At 39.0% G+C, this 27,833-nt stretch overlaps 1 long non-coding RNA gene across 1 annotated transcript; it reads right to left on the minus strand.

Moving 5' to 3' along the window:
• Positions 1–4,494: 4,494 nt before the first annotated feature.
• On the minus strand, positions 4,495–26,907 carry LOC121187524. The gene is made up of 3 exons (XR_005894597.1): positions 26,896–26,907; positions 17,386–17,391; positions 4,495–4,967 (listed from the first exon to the last, which is right to left on the minus strand). It is a non-coding gene; the product is annotated as an uncharacterized LOC121187524 (long non-coding RNA).
• Between the last annotated feature and the right edge of the window lie 926 nt (positions 26,908–27,833).

Raw genomic sequence — 27,833 nt, forward strand, 5'->3', positions numbered from 1 at the left:
GTAAAATGTAATATCAGTATATGTATATACAGTACACAAATACAAGCCCCTACAGGGTACAGTATGCATACCAATAGGAATTTGCTGAAATATCCAATAAACAAGGAACATTGACAATATGTTCACCAAACAGCTAATCTGCATAAATACAATTGATTTTCTGCAAATATTGCATACAATACTTTGTGTTTCCTCATATACAGTTCTGCTCTCTAGTTAATTTCTGCTGCAGGTCTGTGAAACACATCAAATCTGTCCATGGAATTGGATTCTAAGTTCAATTTTCTCTGTAGAATTACTGTTTGCCATCTCAGCTTGGTGGGATTCCTTCCATTCCCATACCCCCCCCTTGATTGTGTTGTAATAGAGTTGTCAGAGGGGAGAGTGGGGTTTGGTTGTTAAGTCCGAGGCACACACTGTGCTACTGTCTGGTAAACTTGAGGGGGAAATGCAAATCTGTGGCAATAGTTTTGAACTTTTCCTCCCCATTGCCGTTTGGCAGAAAACAAAAGAGAACGCTGGATATTGATAAATACTACCAAATTGTAATTAATCCCTCAAGGATTTAAAGATTTCTTTCTAGTTGCATAATTCTTTTGCAGTTGCATAATTTCAAAATCATTATCCTTTTTTTTGAGAGGTTGTTTTTGCATTTTCATAATGTCATTATTAAAACGACCATCAGAAATATGACAAAAAAACTAAATATACAACAATTAACGATAAGAGTGTCAGTATGATACAATGTATATAGAATATCATGTAATACAGTGGATTAATACTGAAGAAAATCATCTAAGTTACAAATAATATTTTATGCTTTCTGTAAGTAGACACATACGTGTTATAATGTGTGAAAGTGTGTCTGCATATGACGTTAGTATATGATCGTTGGAGTGGAATAATTGATATTACATGATTAACTGATGTAATTGCTGTGCCTGTCATTGTTGATTGCTGCACCAGAAGAAAGCTAAGTTTGATTGGCCTCCCTGTGCGAGAAACATCATCTAGCTATGGGTGTACTTGTTTGTGTGTGTGTGTGTGTGTGTGTGTGTGTGTGCATGTACATTCACATCTGCATGCAGCAATAACCAATAACATCACTTTGCAGTAATATATATTCAGATGCAATGTGAAATATGAGAGGGGAATAAATCATATTTGATATATCCATCATAGCCAGGAATTGACTAAATAAGGGAGAAGGGAGGCAGTGTGATGCATGGATGAACGAGGACTTTTTTCATTTTATTTTCCCAGCTGTAATTCTCATTGCTCTACTTCTTTATGGACATTTCACTGACAGCTCAAGCCATCGTGAGACCATGCATCAAATACGGGATCCACTTTTCAATAAAGCCAAATCAATGTTCACTTGGGTATGAATTTGAAGGAGTGAGTTTATTGAAAGGCACTGATGCGTACAGGAAAGTTCTTACGTATAATGCAAAATAAAATGAGCCAATAAAGAAATAAAATGGACAAAGTCTGAGGAATTTTTGGGCGGCACACTTTACTCTTTGAGGACCTTTATACTCTTGAGATTTTAAGGTTGTAATCAGCAGATTCTCTGGCCATACTGGCTAGAATGATTAGAATGGTAATGGACAAAAAAAATCAGGAATCAGCGTTGCATTGATTTCTGGATTATCTTAACTTAGTTTAGTAGAACTACTGTGATGTACGTACTGGCGAAACTAGCCACATGGCGACTCAAAATTTATTACAATTACAGCGAACTGAGACTGTAAAACATTCAGTCCAGTATCCCAAAGAATTACATTATACTGAATGCCTCAGTAATGCTCACTGTGGGTCCAATGCCAGTGTTCAGTGCAGAAGTGTGGATGTTGAGTTTACGGGCTCTACGTAAAAACAAACATAATGGCAGTGAAAGCACTGTGTATCATTTGGGCCAGAGGACTCTAACACTGATTAAGCTAGAGTTGATACTCAGCCAGAGAGCTAGCCTGATAGGGATCAGGTTTGTCTGGATGAACACAGTTCCATGTTAACTTAGCTTAAGCTTATTTAACCCTTGGATGCATGACCTACCAATACCTACACTCTTCCATGAGTGGGGTCAAAAATGACCCCAATTAGAATAAATGCGCTTTTGCAATAAACTTAAGAAATTTCTTTAATTTTGGTTAAAGATAATGATTTTTTATTATATTTTGATTAACAAATGAGTGATTTCATTTTTGACATGTTCATTTATCATATTTTATTCACATTTTATCACAAAAGAAACAATCAATCAATCATGTATCAAAAAATGTCAAAATCAATTGTGTGTATGTCTGTCTGTTACTACAATGAAGGATGAACAGAGAATGAACATAAAGTAAGTCCAGGGACCATAACACTGTCCACGCACATGTAGAGACACAAATGTCTTCTCTCTTCTCACTGTGTGCAGCTGTTACAAATGACTTGCTGTTGGCTGTGATCGTTGCACACAGGAATACTGCATTTCCAGCAGCATTTGGTGGCTTTGCGATCTTTGTTTCTTGGACACATCTGGCATCTCTTTCTCTTCTGTTGGCCCTGTGTGCTTCTCTCCTGTGGCTGGATTGCAGCTTTTGTCACTCCACACCTACCCATTGCTTCAGTGATGTAGGTTGGTAGGTTTGGGTTACCTCTCAGTCGACTTTTCATGTGAGGAGTCACAAGCTCTTTTGAAAGCTCTGTGAGGAAGCGTCGCCGTGCATTGGTGATACCTGTGTATAATTCAGGGTGCTGAGCCCTGAAAAATGAGTAGGCATTCAGAGTGGCAATATCGATCATGTTATACCACAGCACCATGGGCCATCTCTGTGTCTGGCGTTTGCAGGTGTAGTTGCCAATCATCTGATCCACAGTATCTACACCTCCTTTGGTCTGGTTGTAGAAGAGGATCACTTCTGGTTTTTTCTTTTGGCTATTTTCATCCACCATCTTGCTGTGGTGCATTGTGCTGAGGAGCAGAACAGCCTTTCCCTTTTTTCTGACATAGCTGGTCATAGTCATGCTGCCATTGAAGCCAAATTCTGTGCTGTGGACCTCCCTAGACTTGGAAGCCTTCATCACTGGAGGGATGTCTGGCTTGTTCTGTCGCAAGGTTCCCACTATAGTCAGACCTTTCTCCAGGAGATGCTCTGCAAGAGGCACACTGGTGAAGAAATTGTCTGTGGTGATGTTGCGACCTGTGTGTCTGAACCCACTGCACAACTGACGTACTATATTTTCCCCCAGATTCTTCTGGACTTCTTCCCCTGGTTTTCTCCCTGTGTACACAATCCCATCAATTGCATATGGGGTGCGTGCATCACAAACCCAGAAGATCTTTATGCCATACTTGGCAGGCTTGCTTGGCATATACTGCAGAAACTTGGTTCTCCCTCTGAATGGCACAAGTTGTTCATCCACTGTGACACAATCACTAGGAATGAATTTCTGCCTGCAGTTGATCAGGAACAGGTCCCATATGTAGCGGAAGGCTGCCAGTTGGTCTGTTTCCAGTCGGTAGGCTCTGGTCCTCTTATCATCAAAGCGCAAGAAACGGCGAATATCTTCAAATCTTCCAATTGACATCGTGGCCTTGTACATTGGGTTATGTAGAGGACTCCCAAAGAGCTCACGGATTGCTACATCCCAGTTTTTCTCTGCCCCTGCAAGAATGGTCAGTCCAATGAAGGCCATGAGCTCAACTTTAGTAACATTTTCCCACTTTTTTCCTCTGCCTGTTGCTACTTTTCGTCCCTCCATGTTTGTGCTTGTCAACACTTCTTCTATTATATTATCAGTGATAAACAGCTTCCATGCATCTATTGGGGAGATCGTGCTAAACCCGGGTGCAGGCCCTGACCGACTTCTCAAAATATTGTGGCTTGGTGTTTTAGCCTGGCTGGGAGGTAATTCCGCCCAGTAAGAGCCCTTGCGGCTCATTCTGTTGGGCACAATATCCATTTCCTCCTCGGAGGACTCACCAGAAGACTCCTCTGTGTCTGACTGATCTTGTTCAGTGGGGGGAAGTTGATTTTCAGGTGCCCTAGGATCTCCAGGTGGACAATAGTCTGGGTCCTCTGCATCTGAGATGTCAGATCCTGAGTCAATCCCCCCAATGGGCTCTTCATCCCATCCGTCCAGGATCATTTGTCTCGCCATGTCCTCAGGAATCCAAATAGGCCTCCTAGCAGTCATGATACTAGATGAGAAAACATAAAAAAAACATTGTTTGAATGGTACACAAAACTATAAATCAATATGTAGGTATGTAAGTAAATGCACGCACACATGTGCACGCAGCCACACACACACACACACACACACACGATTGAGTAATCATAAAAAGACGACCTAACGGGTTAGCTTTTATTACAAGGAAGTTATAGTAAATATAGTAAAGAGTCAAAAAAATATAGTAAGAGTCTCCACACAATAAATGCAGTAATACATTACAGTACTAAACATACTTTGTAGTAACTAACTAACTACTTTGTAGTTGGTAGTAAGCTAACTAGCTAACAACAAAATAGGCTAATTTGCTGACAATAATACTAATACTCAGAAAAAAAAAAGTAGATAAATGAAGATAATACTTACATGTATGTTGCTGTGTAGAAATGACCTCCTTGGTGGTGAAACTGCTAGCATCAGATGTGTAAGTGCAACAGTAAGTGTATACTGACAATCACAGTTGATAAGGATCAAAGGTTCCTGGGCTAACTTCAGATTTCATAGGAAATGTATGGGGTCATTTTTGACCCCGCTCATGGAAAAGTGGGGTAGTCATAGAAAAACTGCAATTTCTTGAAAAGTGTGAAAAAAAAATTTAAAATTGCAATGGCCTCATGTCACAAACATGTTTTATGAGGAATACCTGGAATATGAAAATATAAATACTTTTAATTTAAAAGATTTTGAAGAATAACAACCCTTGGGGTCATTTTTGACCCCACTTATGCATCTAAGGGTTAAACCTGCTTTGTGAAAGTTTTTTTGGAAGGGTGTTTGGAAGGTTTGCTGAAATAAACCTGGCTTAACCAGTAATCATGCTTTGTGAAACTACTCTGGGAAGTCACTGTTAGACATTTCCGAGTTGCCGTCGTGTTGGTCCACTGTCTCCACCAGCCTGGTCATTATCTAGCCTAAGATGGACTAATATATATAAATATGCAGATCTTCACAACTTCCAGAACACTACACTACCCACATGTGACAATAAGTGTGAGAAAAAGGTTGGGCCACAAATTCAATTTACTAAATGTATAATATTATATTAACAAATTGTCTAAACCAGACATAAGAGAACACACATAACTTTGTGGGGAAACCCTGCTTTTACATTCAGATGCCATATTTGCCACAACTTAAATCTGAGTTGTATTTATTATATTCCTTTTTTTAAACAAATGAATCTGACCTTTGACAAAAAGACACCAATAATGAAAATTTGTTCTTTTAAATGGTCTAATTATAAATTATAAACATAAATTAAGCAACACATCTGACATGAGCACAACTAATTAAAACAATGCTGTATTGCATTACACACTTGTACTGTAAGCACAGAACACACAGCATTAAGCCACTGTCAGGGAGCATGAACCTTTTCAGAAGTAGAGAGTAAAGGAATGAGAGGTTATATAGATTATGTATATCGCATTGAACAATGGTCCTACAGATTTTATTTTTCATTTCCACTTCAATAACGGCATGAAAGTGTGTGTATATGATAATACTTAGTTCAGAGCTATTTCCATTTGCACATTTTTTTTCTTGATTTCTGGCAGCCTAGGGCAACAGAATATAGTAGGTGTACCAGTGATTCTGTTTATTACAGCTGTCAGTCATCACCGTAATTATCAGCAGCAATAGGGAACTGCCTACACACACCATGAGACACACACACACTCTCACACACACACAATCAATCACGTGTAATTATGGTGTATAGAGGGAAATATCTTGCAGTCAGTAACGTGCCTGCATAGTGAGAGTCACAGTATGACAGAATAATAACCATCATTATGGTATAAGGACAGAGACTTGTAGTTCTAACAAATCTCTCTTCTTCTACCCATCATTAACTCAACTGTGTAGGTGTGTATGTAAATGTGCATCTCCCTGTGTCTCTGTGCACTTGTTTGAGTTTGAATGTGAGATTCTGCATGTAACAAGTAACTGTATTTGATTAGCTTTGCTCGGTTCATATAACTCACAAGTTAAATATAGGGATATCACTACCACTATTCTTAGTACCTATACGTTATCCTGAAGTGTTTCCATGATGTCAGGCGCTGTTCATGGTGAACAAAAAGAAGAATGTTCCATTTGCTTTCTGCTGTATGTGTGTGTTGCTTTCTTCTCAATGGGCTCAAGTCTGGTGATTTCCCACTGATTATGAATCAAATAGAGGGGAAAGTAGATGAGGATTTCAGTTCAAAATGTTTGTAAAGCCAGACTGATCTGATCAGAATGAACGATGATTGATATTTAAAAAAATAAAAGTGTGTGTGTAACTGTGTGCATGGTCACACAGTTTACTTTTCTGTGTATGTTACTTATTTGGCTCTCTCATGCATTTGTGTGTGTGTGTGCACTATGCATTTGTTGAAGTGTGAGTTTTCCTTTGTTGGACATGAAGGGTAATTGCAGCTTTTGTTGACTGTTGGAGGCAGGTGGTGAGCCATCTGGTGACGGCAGGTAAGAGAGAAGGATGGAGGGGCTTTGGGGACAGAAGAGTGCTGAGTGTCGGAGGAAGGGATGGATGCGCCCCTCCATCAATCACACATGGATGAACAGCAGGCACAGGGGCAATGGGAGGGATTGGAGGAAGGGGGGAGGACAGAGGAGAGAATGAAAGATAGAGATAAAAGAGGTGTTGAGTTACTTTGAGAGTTGTCTGATCAGTATGTGTGGACATGCGCGGGTGTGTGGCTGTGTACATGCTTTTGTGACGAGGAAGGCATAATGAGATAGAAAGAAACAAAAGCTGAGACTGAACAGAAAGAGACAGCAACAAAAATATACCTTCCCTTATAAATACTGGTAATATAAAAGGTTACATATTGTAACCTTAGTTCAGTGAGCAGAAAGATCACTAAGAGGCTTTCTACGACTTTCACCTAACGTATTTGTTAGTCTCCATCAGGATGGAGTACCAAGTTGTTGCTTAGGGGAGTTAGACACGTGCTAATACATTTGAAGTTACAGGTGTTATTTCACCAATGCTACACTCTTTTATGGGCTCTATAGGCTTAAGGGGTTAAGTCCAACAGCTCCAACACCTGCTGTGACACCTACACAACATCACTAAGCAAAGTTTCACACCCTGAATGATGGCTATGAAAAAAAAGTCAGGCCATAACTTTCATGAGTGCATGCCCACGCCGCAGCAAGTGAGAGGGGAGAGTTTACTATTTCTGCAGGTGTTTCTGAAAATGACAGACTAATGTGTGGTCCGACTTACTGGGTACTTGTCAGTGCAAAACACATCAAAGACAAACTGAACTTGCCACAGTATTGGAACTCAAATTCAAAGTAAATAGGTCCTGTATGTTTACAGGAAAAGTACAAACTTGAGATCTTTAATGTAGACAGACTTGCTGACATGTCTCTGAAACAGTACCAAATTCCACATTCCGATTTTTGATCTCTTTTTCTTTTCATGCTCTTTGATCAAATTATATGAAATTATTCTTTGTACAAATATTGTTGAGGGTGCAAATACCTTTTCTTGTTTCTTTTTGTGTTCTCTGCTGCCAAAGCTCCTACGACAATGAAGAGCTACAGACTGATGCATGATTACCTTTATCTGTTTTAAGCCTGTATAAAAGCTACCACACTCTGCTAATTGAAATCTGAGAGCAGCAGGAAGATGTGTGAGTGGGCAACGTTGTTCCAAAATGTTGCATCAATTAAATGACCCACTGCAGTTTCCTTGATGAGTACAGTGGATCGGCAACACTTAGATCAAGGTACTTAAAATACCTCTATAAATGAAAACATGATATTCTAGAAAAGAGAGGATTAAGCCTATGTGCCCAGTTTTGTATGCATTAATGTGCAGTATATATATTCACATTCAGTATGTGCCTATCTGTGTGTGAATGTGCTGCAGTCAGACTATCATATTACTGTCTCAGTCCTTCAGGGATAACGGTTCCTTTTCAAGATACAGTCGACCCAGTTAAATTCATCTAATTGCAGGACAGGATAGAGCAAAACTGCCACAAAAATCTGCAAAAGCAAGGAATCGTGAGATCAAATGAAGTTAGAGTTTAAATACTGTATCTCCTCAAATAGTATCAGGGGCCTTAATTTACCTCAGCTACAGAGGGTAACAGGCCTTTACTTGAAGCATGCTTGTATCAGGAGCAGGCACTTTCCATCTGTTTGATACGTACAGTATAGTATCATATTTTAATATGAGGCCATTTTGATCCCTCACTTTTGTTCTGTTTAAGTTAATGCATTACACTGTTAATAAAAACAAAACACTTCCTGAAAGCATTTCAAATTAAAAGTCCCCTAGCATTCTATTGGACAGAAACACTTAATTTCTTTTACAGTGAAGCATTTGCAGGCACATCATATGCAACAACAGGACTAAAAGATGAGAAAACAAAGTGGGTGCACACATACACCCAAACTGACAATAATATTTTAGATGAGTAATCCACAACAACAGTGCTGAACATAGCTTGATTATATTGTTGAATTCATTAAATTAAAGTGGTATAAATGAGCATTGCATTTAACTTTTTAAAATGACTACAGGTTTTTATTTGAGGACATCTGGTAGCTCAATTAAGCATTGTTCTCTGACTGGTGAGAACAGAAGAGACAAATTGTTTTGCATACATATTATTTCATACACAAACACTAGAATCTGCACAACCACTACAAATACAAATACTGCAATCTCTGCAGCTGTTTGTGAATTCACAACATTTACACAAGAGACCAATTGCATGTAAGTGTCTCCATAGTATATCTGTAACTCAAAATTATGGACATGAAACAATACTTTTCTCCAGTTGTGTCTCTTTCCCTCCTCTTGACTGTATTATGAGGTTCTGAAATGAGTGCAGTCCATTGATATCACTTGAAAAACGCTGAAAGGCTGTATATCAGTAAATGATTCAGTCTTGAGAAGTTGACCTTTATCATATAATATATGTCATGCGCTACCATGTCGTCACTGGCTCTGACATTTACTGTATATCAGAGGTCGGACAAAGTCCTTGTTTTGCAAGTCCCAAGTCAAGTCGTGAGGCAAGACCTAGACGTCCGAATTAAGTCCTAAGTCAAAACAAGTCTCAAGTGAAGTCAGGTCCTCAATTTCACATTTCAAGTCCAAAGCAAGTTATTATACCCATTCACCAAATTATTGTCATTTTAAATTTCAAGACAGCAAAAATGATAGTCAATGTGTACAGTACCAAAATAATGAATGCCTTTTAAAATTGTTATTCATTACTTTCAAATAACAATTAAAGGGAAAATTATCAGGTGTTATTCCTGTGACTAAGGTTGGGGTTAGATAGGATTTTATAAAATCTAAAGAACTAAAACCCAGAGATTTAATTGGGATCTGTACTTTATGTTGATTGAAAAGGCAGTGTTGAATGGTAGAGCAATTATTGATCATAACCCATGATAAAACCAGCAAATGAGCTGAAACAGCAGAAGATATTAAATATTTGTCTGACACATTAAGATGACAGCTGATTACAACTGACTTTTGCACCTTATTTTTCACAAGCTACATCATCCAAATACTGAATCACAGTTACCAACTGGGTAACTATTCAAAGTGGATAGGCAATGTAGTCAAGACACTGACAAGGTTAGAAATAATAATTTTGTACTTCAAAGAATCATCCATTTGCAGCAGTCACAGTCTTGCAGACCTTTGGCATTCTAGCTGTCAAATTATGAGGTAATCTGGGAAATTTTCACCTCATGCTTCCTGAAGCACTTCCCATAAGTTGGATTGGTTTGATGGGCGCTTCTTACATACTATATGGTCAAGCTGTTCCTGCAATTGCTCAGTAGGGTTGAGATCCGGGGACTGCATAGTTTGAAACTGTGCTTTGGGTCATTGTCCTGCTGAAGGAGGAAATTGGCACCAATCAAGTAGTGTCTACAGGACATGGCATGGAGAGATAGCCTTTCTTGTTCAAGATCTCTTTTGTCCTGTAAAAATCTACCCCTCACCGCCAGCAAAGCCCCCCCAGACCATCACATTTCTACCACCATGCTTGACAGATGCATCAAGCATTCCTCCAGCATCTTTTCATTTGTCTTATGACTCACAAATGTTCTTCCTTTTATCATCTGTTTCTCTCACATCAAAACACACTGATGAGTGTGTTTTGATTTATTTATTTGTCTTTTTTTTTTTTTTAATTATTCTTAATGTTGTAGGCTGTGTTTTATCAGTGTGGAGAGGTTTAAAGAGCCTGCAGGTTGCCTCAGTGTTTTTGATGGTAGGCTAGGCTATATCTTGGTGCTGTTGTTCAAAGAGGAGAGGTTTAAAGATTTTGTCTGTGTGTGTCTGTGTACTGGGGGAAAGAAAAGAAAAAGACAGAGAGGCTTTGATTAAAATGAGTTTTGAGTGTCTCTGGCATCTGGTTCAGGTTCACTCTTGCAGTGAATTTTTCTGATTTCAGATATTGGTCATCAGTAGTTGGTCAGTGTTTGTACGCAGAAAATAAAACATTATCATAGTTCAGTCTTAAGTCTAAAAAAAGAGGCCCATTCAAGATTGGATGTGTGTGTGACTGTATAGGTCCCTGTTAAAGTGCTATTTACAGCTCGTATACTATAATCTGCAATCCGAGAAATGTGTCATTTAAACTGCCAAAAGATAAAAATTTGAATTCTGCTTGCCTGAATGTTTTAATGTCTGAATAATGGTGTGCACTGCCAGACGCACCTTTCTATCCTGCTTGTGCAGCATGATTGGCTGCCGTGGGGTTGATTCATTGCATCCATTGTCAGTTCATTCCCGGCACACTTTTTGTCGAGTTGCAAATCTTTTATTATTTTATCAAATCTACAGTCATCAAATTCATGACTTGAGTCTGAGTCATACATACACACACACACACACACGTATATGTATATATGTGTACATATGTGTGTGTGTGTATATATGATTAGTCAATACATCCTAATACTGTCTGTCTGCACTCCTAAAGTATAGTCATCTTAAATGGATTTATAGAATGTGCACTGTTCCTTGTAAGAGCCTTCAAAGTTCCACATAAAATGAATGTCATTTCCCAAATTGAGAGAGGTGTCACCAATCAGGCGTGTGTTGACACCAGAGCTTATTTCTGGCTTTATGCAAATGCAGCCTAGAGATGTTTGGATTTTAGCGGTATTTCACTCTTGCTGAACTTTGCATCGCAGGTCTTTGATTGGCAGGGGAGTTATGAATAAATATGCATAAAAATTGTCTGTTGGGACTGTGGGCAGGTGAGGAAAAAGGGAGCAGAGAATAGGTGGATAAATGGTTAGTTGAAAGCCAGGAAGGGAATAAAGAAAGGAAATGAGTTGGGAGAAATGCAGGACAGATGTTTAGCATTTACTATTCGATACTTAAGGTGTGGCAATGTCATCAGCTTAGCATTTGCCAAGGTTGATAGCTGATCACCATCCTGTAATTTTAAAGTTTAGGCCATCTTAGTTCTGTGAACTAATCTTACCATGTCAAGGTCCCAAGTAAAGGTGGAAAAGTCATTTGTGTTAAAAGTACAAAACTTGGAGTCCAGTGTTGTATTTAGATAAACATAGCTTACCCTATGTGTCCTACTACTTTGACTCCATGACACACTTTGATCTCCATCATTTTCGATCCACATATCTATACATCCATCCACGGGTACATCTTGTACACTTATTCAAGTCTTTACCCCTCCTCACTGACTATTCAGCAATGGAAAGACGATTCAGTAGATTCCGTAGTTTTGATGTGCCAAGGGATATCCAGAACAGACAGCTCCCATATGTATAGCCTGATCGTTATGTATCCCCAGCTTCCATACAGCTGTCCCATGGTACAGAAGAGAGAGATATGACAAAGCATATGGCAAAAGTTATGACACAAGTTATCATCAAACAACTGACTGCTCGTATGAATGCCTCTTTGTATATCTGTCACAGTTTTTTCTTGCTATCTGTCTCCCTCTTTGTCTTTCTCTCGCTCTAAGTCATTTAGTCGTGCTGTCTGTTCGTACGTACAGTATCCATGTATTGTGACAGTGATGCCTCACAACTCACAGACCAGCAGCAGTGTCATTGCATTACAACTGCAGCACCATGCACAGTGAACACTTGTGGCACACAAGGGAAACAAGAAACTGCCATATGGACCATGACTAGCAGCTCATCAGATCACACCACTGACAGCAATCCCCTGTCAGGGCTATTACAGGCGACCACCTACTACAATACCAGGGGACTCATAGCTATGAATTCACAACAATGTACCATACTTGCCCTCTATGCATATTGTTTAACTACTCATATTCACTGCTTTACAAACTTACAGGAAATTGTAAAGTTTTCCATTGGAATTCCCTGTCTGCTGTTTATCTATTTGACCCCATTCAGTATTATTGCAGTATAAATGTATTTAGGTTGCCAAATAGGTCCAGCTGGCTAACCTGACTTTCTAATACAAAAGCAATCCTTGTGAACCTTATGATACTGACATTTTGTTGAGACTTTCAGAAACATTTTGTTTCAACTCTGGTCATTTTAGAGGCTGTGGATGGTAATCGTGTTCACCTGTTTAACACAATATTGGTAGATGTCTCTAATAGTTTGTCTGCCATCATTTAAGTCAGAGTGGACACGCAAAATCTTAGAAATCAATTTCAATATAATGCAGTAAACTCTCAAATACAAGCCATTCAATTCAGTTTTCTCCCACAGTTATTCAGTGGAAGGGCTTCCCCCTTTGCCCAGGCTACAATCGTTTGATGAGAGGGTCTCACAGTAAATGGCAGGTTGCCTCTAGCCTTAGGCTTTCCTGCCAGCTATCTCAAAGTTCACAGCATTCATGTGGTAGAAATAAAGTGCGTCTTTAATGACCAGAGGGAAACTCCTGTTTGGCCCCTTGCTTTGTGACTAAAACTGTAGGGAACTATCACTGTCACCTGCAATTTCAAAGCTTTTTTAAAAGTCTGAACATCCCTGAAAACCAAACAAATTGGCTACAAAATAAAATAAAATAAAAAAAAAACAACCCCCCCCCCCCCTCCCAAAAAAAAAAAAAAAAAACAGGAGTACAGTCCAGACCGTAAGTGTTTGGACAGTTATGCGTTTTGTTTTTGAGGCTCTGTGCTTCAGCACATTCATTTTGAAATAAAATGACACCACCTTTAAAGGTGAGGTCTCAGCTTTAATTTGAGTAGGTTTACATTAGTATAGAGAGAATTCAACAGGATATATAACCCTTTTAACATACAGAGCCCAAATTGCAAGGGTCCAAAAGTCACTGAACATTTGGTTACTAAAAATTTCGTGCACAGCTGTGTGTCATTTCAACATTAGTTCATGTATAAAAAGAGCACACAAGGATGCGATTCAGAGTTGAGAGTTGCCCTTTAGATTGAGGTCAAGTTTACTGTTCATATAAAGAGTACAGAGGTGACCATGCAAGTGAAGAAGATAATAATGAGGCTCAACAAAAGCAAAACCCTGTCAGAGAGATATCAAAGGTAGTTGGTTTGCTAAAATCAACAATGGGCGCATTCTAAAAAGAAAAAAAAAAGATTGATGAAGAAAAACCATTTATGACTGCACAACAAGTCAAGAATCCCCTCCAGGATGTAGGCGTACATGTTTCCCTGTCAAAGATCAAGAGAAGTCTTAACGACCATAAGCTCAGATGCCTCAGGAGCGAAAAGACCAGACTACAGTTCACAGACACATACAAAAAGAAACCGGTAGAGTTCTGCAGGACAACAATCCTAAACATATGGCCAAAGCAGCCACAGAGCTTTTCAGGGTTAAGAGGTGGAATATCTTTGACTGGCCAAGTCAGTCACCTGATTTCTATCCGACTGAGCTGCATCCCACCTGCAGAAGACCAGACTAAAGGTATCTTGAAATTTCCTTTGGTCTGTATGTGTGGTGTTGTGGTGCCAAGAGCAGAGTGCACGGTGCACAAAGCGAGCTGTTGGTATTTTGGTGGAAAATGTGTTTTTACACTCAGAATAGACATCTCAGAATGTCTGCTTCTGGCACAGAGTCAATCTGCTGCCATTTCAAAAATGTACAACAAATGTAAATAATTTTAACTAATTGGCATAGACACTAACATTTATCGTGTTTAAAGCAGGAACATTGATAAATCAGTCTGCATTTATCTATAAATTGGTGCAAGTGATTCTTACAGTATCTGTTGTCCACATCTGCATTACTCTGTTTTAAAAGCTTCTCCTTCAGTTCATTAAATCCCTGCAGCCATCTGAAGGCAGAAGGACACATATGTTGAAAAACCTGCACACTCTGATTTAAGAAGTGCTGCGTCAGAGTGTAGCGCTATGACATACGGCTCTCCACTGCGTTTACCTTTATTAAGGTGCAAATGACAGCAGACAGCTATAAACTAACACTACACAATATTTATATGTCAATGACATATTATTCATCATTAATTCTGTGTGTCATTGCCTCATTTCAAATGGTGTCAAAATTATCACTTTATATTTTATTCCTGAAATGTATTACTGTGCACTATTGTGTCACATTAAATGGTATGATGTAACCATTTATTATGTGAGATAGAAAAGAAATGAAACTTCAATAGTGTTGGATTAATTTGGTCATATAGATGGCCTCATTAACATATTTTATTATTTAATCCTCTCATTATTTTACAAGTTAAATAAAAGCCCCACAGCATCTTTCTCTGGCTGCAGATTTGAGGTGCCGTGTGATCACACTGTGCCATTCTTCACCATCCAGACAACAATATAATTTCCTGGAGACCCTCTTTCCATCTGTTGAGCTGTTCTTGTTATGCATCACTGTGATTGGCACAGCTGTTTCAGAGCGATGAGATCAGTGATGTGACTGGCTAAAAGGGAATTAATTAATCACCACACCCACTGATTTATGTTCCACCTGAGTCAGCCCTTTTGCACTTTGCACTGCTGCACCTACATGACCCAAATTAACAGGTGCACTTGGAAACGCCCACACAGTGAATGCACCCAAGACCTAGTGCTCTGCACTTGCCATTGCATAAAATTAAAGCTGAGACTTGGCACTTCAATGCAGTATCCAATATTTTATTTTAAATTGAATGTACTGAAGCACAGAGCGTATACGTGTAAATGTCCAAATGCTTACGGGCTGCACTATAATCAAAGTGACTAAACAAATACACTTCTTCTCTCAGAAGCAAAATTGTTAAAATGTTGCTCAACTACTTCAATGGCGAATGTAGGACTGACCAGTTCGGTTAGGCATTGCTTTGACTTAACTTAAAACAATGCAGTTTTAAGACTCAGTATGAAATGGCAAGATTAAATGACTTGGTCAGATATACTTTGGTGCAAGGTACATACAGACATGCATACCCACACAAAATCATACCCACACTCAGTCCAAGGCAGTTAATGAATAGAGTTGGGGGTTGATGGTGGCAGTCAGTGTATATGTAGCTGTCACACAGCGTTAGTGTTAGCACAGGGGTCAAGCGTAGCCAGAATGAGCTCTGACTTCCTCTGAGTTAACACCAGCTCATTAGTCAAGTAGAGCAGGGCAGTCACACCTCAACACACACACTAATTCTCTCTGTCTTTCTCTGCCCCCTTGCTCCCCGACTGTCTTCCCATGTCCATCTCTCTCTCTCTCTCTCTCTCTCTCTCTTACACACACACACACACACACACACACACACACACACACACACACACACTGGCATTAACCCATGAAGGCTCTTACAGCGCAAATAAAGTTTGTTTACCAAGCGTAAGGAATGTACTAAGCATTTAGTATTAGTTAAATGAGATGGAAACTTAAAATATTGGAATAATATAACTACTCATGAAGTACTTAATATTGAATTAACCCGTTTTAGCTCTTTCAGGAGCAGCCTTGAGCAATGATTTAGCTCAAATGTGCATTATTCCGCCATGGCCCTTGAATCATGGTTTCATGCTCATATGATTATTTTCTATCAGCATAATCTTTGGTTTTTACCAAACATTTTATGGAATTAGCACAACTTGTCCTTGTCACAGGTTTTTCCTGTTCATTTAATGCTAATTTCTCTTCCTTCCTCAAGGCAAATCACTGCAGCCCTGTCATAAACTGTATCCAGATGCACCCTTTATGATTACCATAATATTTCGCTCCATTATGCTTCAGGATTCCTCCGAATTCCTCCATGCACCATCACCAACATCAAGGAGAGCTCACGGTCTATCTTCAAGTCCATCATCCCACCTCCATGAACTCACTAAGAGCATCACTCATTTCTTCAAAATGAAATATTTGAGCCAGTGCCAAACTGTACCATAGCAAACAAACAAATAAGTAATAAATCTTTATTACCCTCTGGGTCTGTCGTCAACACAAAGACTCTAGCACAGAGATTATGAGCATAAATACAATCAATTTACTGGCTAGTTAGACTTATCTAATTTCTGTACTCAGTGAATACAAAAATTAGCCTTCACTCTCTTGCTTTCCCTTTCTCTATATCTATTTCTCTTCCTGTCTTCTGTCTCACCTATAACTCACCACCCTCTCTTTGTTTATGTTGCTCTCTCACTCTCTCTCTCTTTCCTCTGCTTTTTCTTTCTTTCTGTCTCTCTATCTCGTCCCTCTCCCAGTGACTTTGCTCACGCTAATCCCAGTAGGTAGTTAATTATAGACTGCAGGTCTAATGGCATGAAGTAATTATAGAACTCCAATGAGAATTCGCCGGTCACCCCCACCTTCCCTCCCTCTCTCCAATACTTCTACTTATTTTTGCTCTTCACATCATTCTCTCTTTCCCTCCCCGTGGCTACTTCTCTACTTCAATCACCACTGCATATATTAATTTAAAGAAAAAAAATACAAAAAGACACTATAAAATATCTTTTCAGCAAAATCTGGCCAATGGGCTACAGTAGTTATGGATAACAAGAGTTTCCTTGTGTTGATGCTCTGTGTTGATGTACTGAAAATGGGCACCACAGGCTTGGTTTAGGAAAATGAAATATTCCATTTTCCATTTCTGTTCTATTCAGGAGTAACCAGGTATGATTCACTGTACTGACATTTAATGCCAGTACAGTAAAAACCATGAAGTGTCTAAAATGAAAATGCTTCATCCTTTGGGAAGCATCAGTGCATTCAATAACAATTCATTTTCACAGGAATCTACGAGTGGAAAATTTGGCCTGTTAATACAATAGCGGGAAAGGTCACGGGGGCTACAAAAACATTAGTATTCTTCCTCAGGGGACGATGAATATTTGAAGTTAATTTCATGGCAGTTTCACCAGGAGATGTTGAAATATCATGCTCTGGACCAGAGTACTGGGTGAACATAACCCACTGAAATAAATCCTAATCTTAGACCAGTAACATATATTTTCATAAAATTGCGATATACTTGTGAGAGACCAACAAATGCTGAATGTAAAGTGGGAATGAGAATGACGGGGGTGTAGTAAAACACTAAAAACAGCACACTCTCTCTGGTTGGAGATGTACTCCATATTCTGCTGTTGAGAAATGTGGACTGTGTTTGTCAGGTTGCACTTGTGGTGTTGACGATGGGGGTGCAATGCTGTCTCACATCATCAGCACAGTAAGTTGAATACATGGATTTGTGTTTTTATTTGCTACACACCAACAGTAATGAGGTGAAATAACAACAAAAACAAAACACTAGATTCTTAGCCATCGTTTGAACTTGTGGGTTCAAACAATACTTTGAACTTCTGATAAGTTGGAGTCTCTAATGAGAGTGTCCTTGTTCAGATTGTAGGATGTTGCATGTTTCACATTTCTGAGCCTTTGGTCAGTATTTGTGGGTCACATTTGCAACTTTTTGACAATGAAATACTTTTTGACCAATTAGTCATGGAAGCCAGTTAGCCACAATGCTTTTAGGGAACAACAAAAAACTGACAAACTAGGCCGCTGCTTGCCAAACCTTGCTTTAAGGGAGATCTAGGTTGCAAGACTAACTAGAGTTAGCATCTGTATGTAAACTTTAAGGTAGCATCCATTGTGTCTTTGTGTATTATCATGTTGGTTCTGGATCTTGAAAATAAGAGCGGTAATATGATCTTTTAACAATATGAATCAAGTGAAAAAATAGTCTTTATTATATTTATTATATTTAAATAAGAGGTCTGTTTTATCAGACTGTCTCTGCCTGAATGAATACATAACAACAAATAATGCACAAAGACTGGGTTGTCAAGCCTTTTAATTCCCTGACATTTGGAAGCGTGCCTGTGCGCAAACACACACACATACGCACATTTAAAGGCTTGAGATTGGATATACATTAAGCTTTTAGTCTGGCTAAACCTACTCCAGGGAAACTCAAAGTCAGTGTCAACAAGTGAATGCTGGGGTGGAGGTGGGGTTTTAAAATGGTAGTCAGTATACAGTAGTGTACGGCAGTACAGTAAATTGGGCTTTCTGGGCCCATTGTGTCAGTGGCTCACAACTCATCTCAAGCAGTACAAGAAGCTAAAAACACCCCAACAAACCTCTGTAGAGGATAAGCAAAGTGAGGTCCTCCTCCTTAGACTGTTGAGGGTTTTTTATTGAAAGATAATAAGGAACATATTGATATTGGGCTTAAGAGAATTTAGGGTGACAACCATGAAAGAGAGGAGTATCGTTTAATGATTGAAAGGTTAATTAGCCAGAGTCCTGTTTTTTTACCCCCCAAGGACTTGCATTATAAAAAAAACACTTTAAAAAGTCTTGTAAACACTGCATTCATCACTTAAAAGGATTACTACCACTGAGAGAGATCCTTTCATTTTAACAATATGTGAAGTCACATTTGTTATCTGTCACACTTGATTTTCACCATGGCCTGAGGGGGTAAGAAATAGAAAGATGGTAGACACAATAAAATAAAAATGCAATCTAAGGCCCCTGTTCTGAAAGTCTTTCCTCACACAGTTTAATGGATAATGTGGTTATTTATAGAGAAAGAAAATACATCAAAGAATTGAGATGGGTGTTAAACTTGCAAAGGTTATATATATTTTTTTAAATGCAAATGTCTATTTAGAACTTACAAAGTAATTATTAGGCCACAATTAGCCTAGTATTTATTCTACAAATTCCAAATCACCCGAAAGTGTTTCCAAGTCAGACTTTTTAAAAATGTTTTGTTGTATTTTCTTTTTTATATAAATGAACCCTCAGTGCGAAGCTTATTTTCACTTCACAACAGCCTTCACAACAGCCACCTGCAGTTATTTGCAGTGATTATCATGTGTTCATGAGTATTTGGTTAATTTGCAACACAAAATTATGCTTGTCAAAATTACTCACTGTAGGCGCGTATCAGTTTTATGAAGCTGTTGACTTGGTCTCAAGTGTAAATTCTCAATTGTGATTTGGTAAGACTTAGTTCTGGGGTGAGACCTGCCCTGGGTTAAGTGGGATGTCTCCTTCCTTTCCCTGTGGGAAGAAGTTCAATAAATGATGCTCAAGTCTGAAAACTCTTAGCACTTAGAAAGCCTGTGTGTGTCTGTGCATGCATACACAGGATGCATTCAGCTGGAAATTACTTGAACTAGTTCTGACACAGCACACTTTTTGAGACTTGGCGATGTGTTTTGTTTGACTAAAGGACATTTTTGTGCACACCTAGCTGCCTGCTCACATTGAATGGGATAAAATTCAACAGAAAAATATGCAGCCCTTGAGAAATCCCACATTAAAACTGTTAAAATTGCATAATTTTTTCAGCGATCTTTCCTTTACTGTTTCATTACTGCAGCAGAAGTGTACATCACAAGGTAAAAAACAATACTCTTAAATGTCACCTTCTCAAAGAGTTGCCATCAATTAATCAGCCTCAGGAGTTTTATTTCACTGACCTTTACAGTTAAGGCCAATTAAAATGATTAAGGTATGATATATTTGCCCGTACCTCATACAGCAGCACGCTGATCGATCATTTATCTTGCCTTGACACTTCCCATTGAAACAGATGTGGAATCTGGCTAACTACCTCAGCAGCATGCTGAGCTTTGTAGCATGACAGATACAGTATGTCTATTTATGTACCCCCTACATCCTCTAACACTTTTTACATCCTGTTTCACTTCATCCAAAACATACTCTGCTGGCTGGGGATGTGAAGACTGCACAGGCTATTTAAAAAAAAAAAAAGAACTACAGAACTGTCATGTTCCTGGCAAAACTTTAAGATTATTTGTGCCTCAGGTTATACCTGAGTGCCCCTCTGGAAATGTTAACTGAAGCTGAGCATGGACAACAGGGTCAGCAGCAATTTCAGGTTCACAGTGACACTGACATGATGCTCAACTGGTCCTCAAAAGACTGAGCGTGTACCTGGATGTCACTACACACAGCGTTACAACACCACACTGAAAACATGTAATGTTCACACCTAACAGGATGCAATTTATTCCAAAATATGATGCTGCTATCAGTTTTTTCTTTTTTTCCACTCCCCAACATCCTTGCCTTGGTGTATGTGCTCCATTTTTTGTCTGCAGAGGGAATGGAGCTATTGAATTCTTTGATAGTGTCTGCTGAGTGTGGAGTTGCCTATGTGCAAATTTAGCTAATTACTTTTTACAGGTACTTTTCACAATTACAGTACAGCTAATTACATCCTAGAGCCACTTTTTCAGCCCTTCAGCACTTGCTGTACCAAGGTGTCAGACTTGTGAGCCAACCAAATGTACTGAGGTTTTAATGCCCTTAAAAATAGAGGTTTCTGGCTCTACAACAAACTTGGTCAATGCTTGCACACACACAGACACACTAATGCATACACATACTATGTCTGTAAGTACACTGCTCCACACACACACATACCGCATTCTTGAGGTTCAGCACATAGAGCCCTGGGATTACATGAGAAAGATAATCTGAAAAGAGAGTAACTATGAAGAAGCATAACAGATATCAGACATCTGTAGCATTAGGCAAACATATTGTATTTCCCTTTTTACACACCATTGATTCTACCTGTGAACATACGTTGTGTTTACCATGCACACAAACACACACACGCATACGATACATTCTCCATCGTTCTTAGCTGCTTTCCTCCTTCCTACAGCCCAGATTTGTGTGGTATCCCTCTATAATTCCCATTATGGTGGTGTCAGGTTTGGTGCTGAAGCATCTGAATGGCTTAGCTGTCTTAGCGGCGGCATTCCAAACCAGCTTTACTGTTCCTCTCCCAAACTGAGACTTTGGCTTGTATGCCACTGGTAGTACCACCAACAGGCCAACACAAGCTTGTCAACCACAGCAACATGAGAAATTTGCTTTGCTTTGGAAAGACACTGACATATGATAAGCTAACTTGTAAGACACTTGGACATGGAAGATATTGATTTTGCTTTAATATTCTCTGCATGATTTAATCTTCAAGGCTTCCTTTGAATGAGAATACCCTGTTCTTAAAGGTGTTTTTAAACTGTAAAGCAGTTTTTTAAATTCAAATTTATGCTATATTTTGTAACTATGTTTTTAAAATAGAAGTCATTATACTACATTGTACTACAGAAAGTAATGGTAACAAAAAAAGAAAAAAGACAGCTACTGAGTAGCCTTTGTGGTGAGATTGTTTTGTGAAATGTAACCTGTAATCCTAATTTTAAGCAAACATGCACGAGAAGTTTAATCAGTCAAAGTAATATAAATTTCAACGTCTATATTTCCACGGTAACCAGGAAACTCCATTTGCTGAGGAACTTCATGTGATCTGATTGAAAGGTCCAGAGCAGCTACAGAGTTTACCTCACTGCATTGTGAAATTATTTTATCAACACTGCCATAGATGATTCTGTTGACTCATGCTCTCATCAGTTACTGCCCTTTGTGCCCTTGTATGGTAACCATAGTTTTGACCCTGGCGCAGAGCATGATGTGATTTGGATTGATTACCACTCATATTGCAAGGTTGCCTTAGCAAGGTGGAAGCAACACAATCTGCTGCTGTTGTTCACACCTTCAGAAGATGATGATAAGGCCATGTTGTCTGGTGTCACCAGAGGTAATGTTTTCTCACCCTTTTCTGCTGAGGCAGCATCACGTACCTAAGTCATTCTAACGCCTGTGTTGCTAAGGCAACACAAGTAGAGGGAAAGACAGATGTTGTACTTTTAATACTGCTTTGGCCTTACACACTGCAGAATGTAGTAGTACCATATACCCTCAGATGACCTAAAAAATTAACTTATAACCTTTTAATGTTGCTAAAAACATCCAGGCTTTAGACTTGGGGTAATTTTTGCATCCATCCATGTTCTATATTGCTTATCCTCTTAAGGGTCTGGGGGAGGCAGAGTACCGGGAGGTAACCCACGGAAGCACACTGAGTAGCCCTGGTCCGTATTCGAACCCAGTATCGTTAATTTTAGCATTTAAAGTGAAAAATGCGTTGCCACGTCACCAGATGGATTTCTAAAATCTTTTTAAATGAGTGTGAGTGATTTCATATTTTCCAGACAGATTAAGTATAAAATGCTGCAGTTTAGATGCAGCTCAGAGCTGTGATTATGTAATTCTTGACTAAGTGAGCGAATGAAAGGATGTGTATATTTCTGTTTACTGACACAAATGTAGTCTGTAAATAGGAAAATTAGGTATGTATTGCAGTGATAATGCTAGTTATTCCGTAATAAAACACAATGTGTTAAAATGTATACAAGAGTCTAATGTGTGTGCGCGTGTTAATGTCTCTGGGTTTATGTATGTGTGTGTGTGTGTGTGAGACAGAGATGGATGGAGTTTCAGGTATAAAAACTAAAGTTAAATGTCACACCTGTCTGTCACAACACACCTGCTCTCACTGTCGCGTCTGCTCTGACAGGCTGACATTTACACACCTCAACAGACCAACACACACAAGTGTGTCCACACAGACACGTGCACGCACACAGACACGCACACACATGCACAAATATACATACACATGCACATGCACATTCACAAACAGCAATGCTTAAAAGCTGAAATTTAAGCACCTCCAGTTCAGTGTTCATGACTCATCGTAGGGTTAAATTTTTCCTTTATTCTCTGGATCCGGTAGCTCCAGACATAATCCTCTTCAAATTAGTTTGACTTCCTGTAATATTTCAGGATTTAATTTAGTTTTCAGAACTATTGATTACGTATGCTATTTTGTAGTGCTGTCTCCTCTGAGTAAGATGACAGTCTGTTAGTTATCACTTTTTTCCCTGTCATGAAAGCTCTAGTATCAAATCATCACATCAGCCATGTCAATCTTATTAACATCACTTTAGCATCATTGACCCATCTTTGCACAGTCAAGTGAGGTGTATTTTTTTTTAGATTTTTTTGGGTTTCCCCCTTCAAGTATGCAAACACGGCTGCCATAAGACTGAATGTGCTACATTTGAGATTATATCAAATTCTGTTTTTAAGAGCTCACACATGCTGGCACTCCTAAGTGTTTCTTCTCCTTCTTTCTTTGAGCCACATGCAGCAATATAGTCGTTTTTTAAATCACTTTTCACACCACTTACATGCAGACAGTGCTATTCATTTGTTCGCCTTGTAAAATTCAGGTGGCTGGCAGACAGTTCTTGAGGAGCAAGCTCTACAAGACTGACTTCAAAGCTTCACAATCTGGGAAGAGTTTGAACCTTCCTACCCTGGGATACAGTTCTAGTAAAGTCTAGTTTAGACTATCACATTATAGTGTTCTGCTGACCAACCTTGCTGTTCAGACAATCAGCTGATCTTAAACATTCCCCTTCACTCACATGGCTTTCCTGTCCTCCATCCACTGTCTCATAGTAGTAATTGAGATTTTTAATGGTATATTACGTATATACCTGCAGGCTATGGTGAGATCTGCTGTTTCAAGATATTTCCAAACTGCTGCTTGTAGTTCACATTCATATATTTAAAATGCCTAATTGTGTTGTGCATGTTCTTACCCAATAACTTCAAATAGTATAACGAATGGTGTTTGCATTTATTTATTTTATGATGTCATCTTTTTTCATTTCATCTCTTACTCTAACCCTGACCCTAATATAGTCACAAAAAGAAGAGGTGTAAATGCATTCATCTCAACATGCACATATTCTATTTGTTATCATAAGAGTAAAACATGCCTCCGTGTGTTTAATAAGACAGGCAGCACTGTCAGTGTTTGTGTAGAGTCTGGAAAGTCAGTGAGTCAGTGTTAGCAGATTTGGGTACCAATCTCTGATTCTCCACACAAGACCAACTTCTCTGCTCAAAGTTTTCTTCTGTAGGATGAGGATATGATCAAAGTTTGATATTTTTTGCTAATCCACTGGTAATAGCTTCCAGATCTGAGCGGATATGGTGTTTTTACTGAAGCACTCAAAAAACTTATGGGTGGGAATACTTTCTCAGGACAAGCTAACAAAGATAACTCACTTTGAATACTTCTGCCAAAATAAGAAGACAAGCAACTACGTACAAGAAGAATCAATAATAAAGACATTTTTTTTATTTATATACTGAAGAAATTTTGTGGAAACATCACTGCCAAAAAGAAATGATGCCAAATTAATACACTAATTAAGCTGGGTGAGAATTATATGATGGATAGACATTGCCTACAGTAGTGCTCGTTAGGGGGTTACATCAGGGCAGATACTGCAGCCTGTTGGCAACCTCCTGCAGCTCTCAGGTGTCTGTCTGGCTGGACCAGCTGGGTCTCTGGCAGCACATGGTGAAGTTGACAGGGGGCACTGGCTGGAGTTGGCTTCACAGAACTCTCAGCTGGCAGTATGCTGCTGAACCAGTGTTTAGGGAGGTTCCCTCTTGAGATTCAAATTTAGTTTTATGGTCCAATAAATATGTTAGAATGCTCATACTTTGATCTTCTGTAGAATAGTGTTCATCACCAGACAGAGGATTAGTGAAATTAAATTTGAAACAGTTACATACCCAGCAACTCTCTTAAAAAAATACCTTTGGATGTCTTAATTTTCTTGCTTTCTAGACTCAGCAGGGATGTTTTGACACCATCTGTTCCCAAAGTCTTTTGGGCTATAGTGCTTTTCTTACTTTCTTACATGCTGCCTATCTTTTAACTTTCCTGTTTCTTACAGCAGCGTATTCCCATCCAAGTGAATTCTGGAGTGCGTTCAAAACTGTAGTTTGATTCATTCACGTATTCGGAGGAGTAAACATGAAGTTACGCAGACTGTGAGGACATAATCAGGACCTGCGTGGGTTAATTACATTCCAGTGATTGACATCTAGTCATGCAGCACGTCAATGTGTCAGTTCTTATGTGTATATTTATGTTCCTCTGGTGTCATAAAGAGCTCAGGAAGAACTAAGTCATTATGAGCATTATTAGTATTATTAGACTGCAAATCCACCACGTGTGAAAAATTGGAACAGAGGACGAAAAAGAGACAACTTGTACAGCAATATTAAAGGGGGGATTAATGTGGGATTGCTATGCCGTGCAGTTTTTAATGAATTTAATGAATGGCCAAGGTATGTGGAATAGGATAAAAGTACAGCACACTTGTGCTGATGTGCATATACAGTATGTTAGCATGGTCATCAAATGAGCAGATAGATTTAATAATAATTTAGCCTTTGAATTTATGTTAAAATCATATATCTGTTATTATAGAATCCTGTGGTTGGTGTGTTTGCTTACAGATCACAAACTGCACCAGTCTCTGCTTCAAAGTGGACTAAGACCCTCCTTTTCAAGTCTCTCTGTCCAGTTGTTTGCAGCAGAGTTGGACAGCTTTCACTGCTTTCACACCCTTCCAATCAAACTGCACCAAAATGGGCAAATGCACTGGAGTTCCTTTAAACCAAAGCAAACAAGATAAGTGTGCGAACAGTCTTGATGATTTGTATATGATTTTCATTTCTTTACAGTGACAGACAGTAGGGAAGGCTTAAAAAACACATCACAAATGCATACATATCACAATAACTGCATTTCCTTACTTGGCAATTTTTTTTTTTTTTAATATACGTAGCCAATCATCTTCACCCATCTACAGTCTAGACCTCAGTCACACCTTTAGCAAAAGTAATCACAAAAGGAAAAGTTTTCAAGATCTTCTCTTACTGCCCTTCCTCGGTCACCACAGTTGACCAACACAAGCTGTTTTTGGTCCACGGCTACAGAGATAAAACGTGTAAGCAGCAGTGTTTTAGACTTTGGCATGGGTTGTGATCCTTTCTCACTGCAGTGGTGTCATCCTGTTCTTAAAGTCAATGCTTTAAGCAGATTAGTGGATTTCTCAAGGTGGTTTGCTACTTCCTCATGACTGCCTCCACCACAGTCTGCAAGCACAGCTGGGGCTGACTCTACTCTGGTCAATACCTCAGTACTAGTACAGGCATACTGACCATACAACAGCGCAGCTTATGTTTTGGTTGCAGAGAGTGACAGGCAGCATTGCCTTCCATTTTACTGCCCACTATAGAAGATTTGCGTTAGGAGCCTATGCTTTCTGCTTACTAGACACATTTTAGGTCTGCTGGAAGTGGTGCAAGTAAAGATGAACTAGTTCGGTTCTGTGCTCGGTTCTGTTCTGGTCATTCATGTGTAGTCAGTCTTTCAACAGTCTTTCCACTACTACCACCACATCTCATTGGCACAGACTGTGAATACAAATGTATTGACGTCAGGACTCTTGACATTTTTTTTACATGTCTGAACACTCTATCCAGTGATAAATCATGGCTACAGCTATTACAGGGCCATCTTTGACAAAGTGATTTTACCTGTCTCCCTAAGGGCAGTGCAACACAAAATGACTCCTCGCTGCTTCTTTATGTTGCTTGAATTGCAAACAGAACCAATGAGACTTCTCTTGCCATGAGTTTAATGATGTCCTTTTTTAACCTCTGTGTTGCTGTCTGCATCTTGATTCTGATGGAGACAGCAAAACCAAATCATCTGCAAAGAGCAGTAATGCAATTTACTGTCACTGTTTTGTAGCTTGAGCCCATGGGTTCTGGTCGGTCGTGTTAGCAAGTTTGTCACTGTAAATGATAAAAAAAATATTGGACTGCAGCCTGGTATCACACAGTGACCTCGACTGAATTGAGTCTTGCCTTCGATGTGGACTGGCAAAGTGACAGTGTTGTCATTGCCCCATTACAAATAATGATATTGGTCCAACTATGAGATCTTTTATGAAAAACAATAAAATGTTGCATTTTTTGTCAAGGACAAAAGGACAAAAGGTGCAACATAAAAGATTGTTCTACATCAGCTACTGGAAATATGAACTATTCCATGTGATATTAGAAAAAAAAAAACATGATACTTCACATTCATATTGGCTGAGGTCTTATATTTGTCCTTGATCTCACATTTTCTCCCACTGTTGAGGCAATCTAACTATTTATTGATCAGCCACCATAGGGTAAAAACAAGCTACCTTTTTCCTGACCCTCTCATTATCCCAAATGCCACGGCAAAGGTCAGAGGTGAAATTATTATGGCCCTGAAACCATCTCTCAAAGACTGCATTTAATTTCCTGTCATGGAGTTGGTCTTTATACCTAGGAAATTGCTTACATTCCACAACACATTAACATGTTAGAAATCAAAATACCACAGGGCAATTCCATCTTAATAT

This window comes from Toxotes jaculatrix, chromosome 9 (assembly GCF_017976425.1).
Source record: "Toxotes jaculatrix isolate fToxJac2 chromosome 9, fToxJac2.pri, whole genome shotgun sequence".
Classification (NCBI taxonomy): domain Eukaryota; kingdom Metazoa; phylum Chordata; class Actinopteri; family Toxotidae; genus Toxotes; species Toxotes jaculatrix.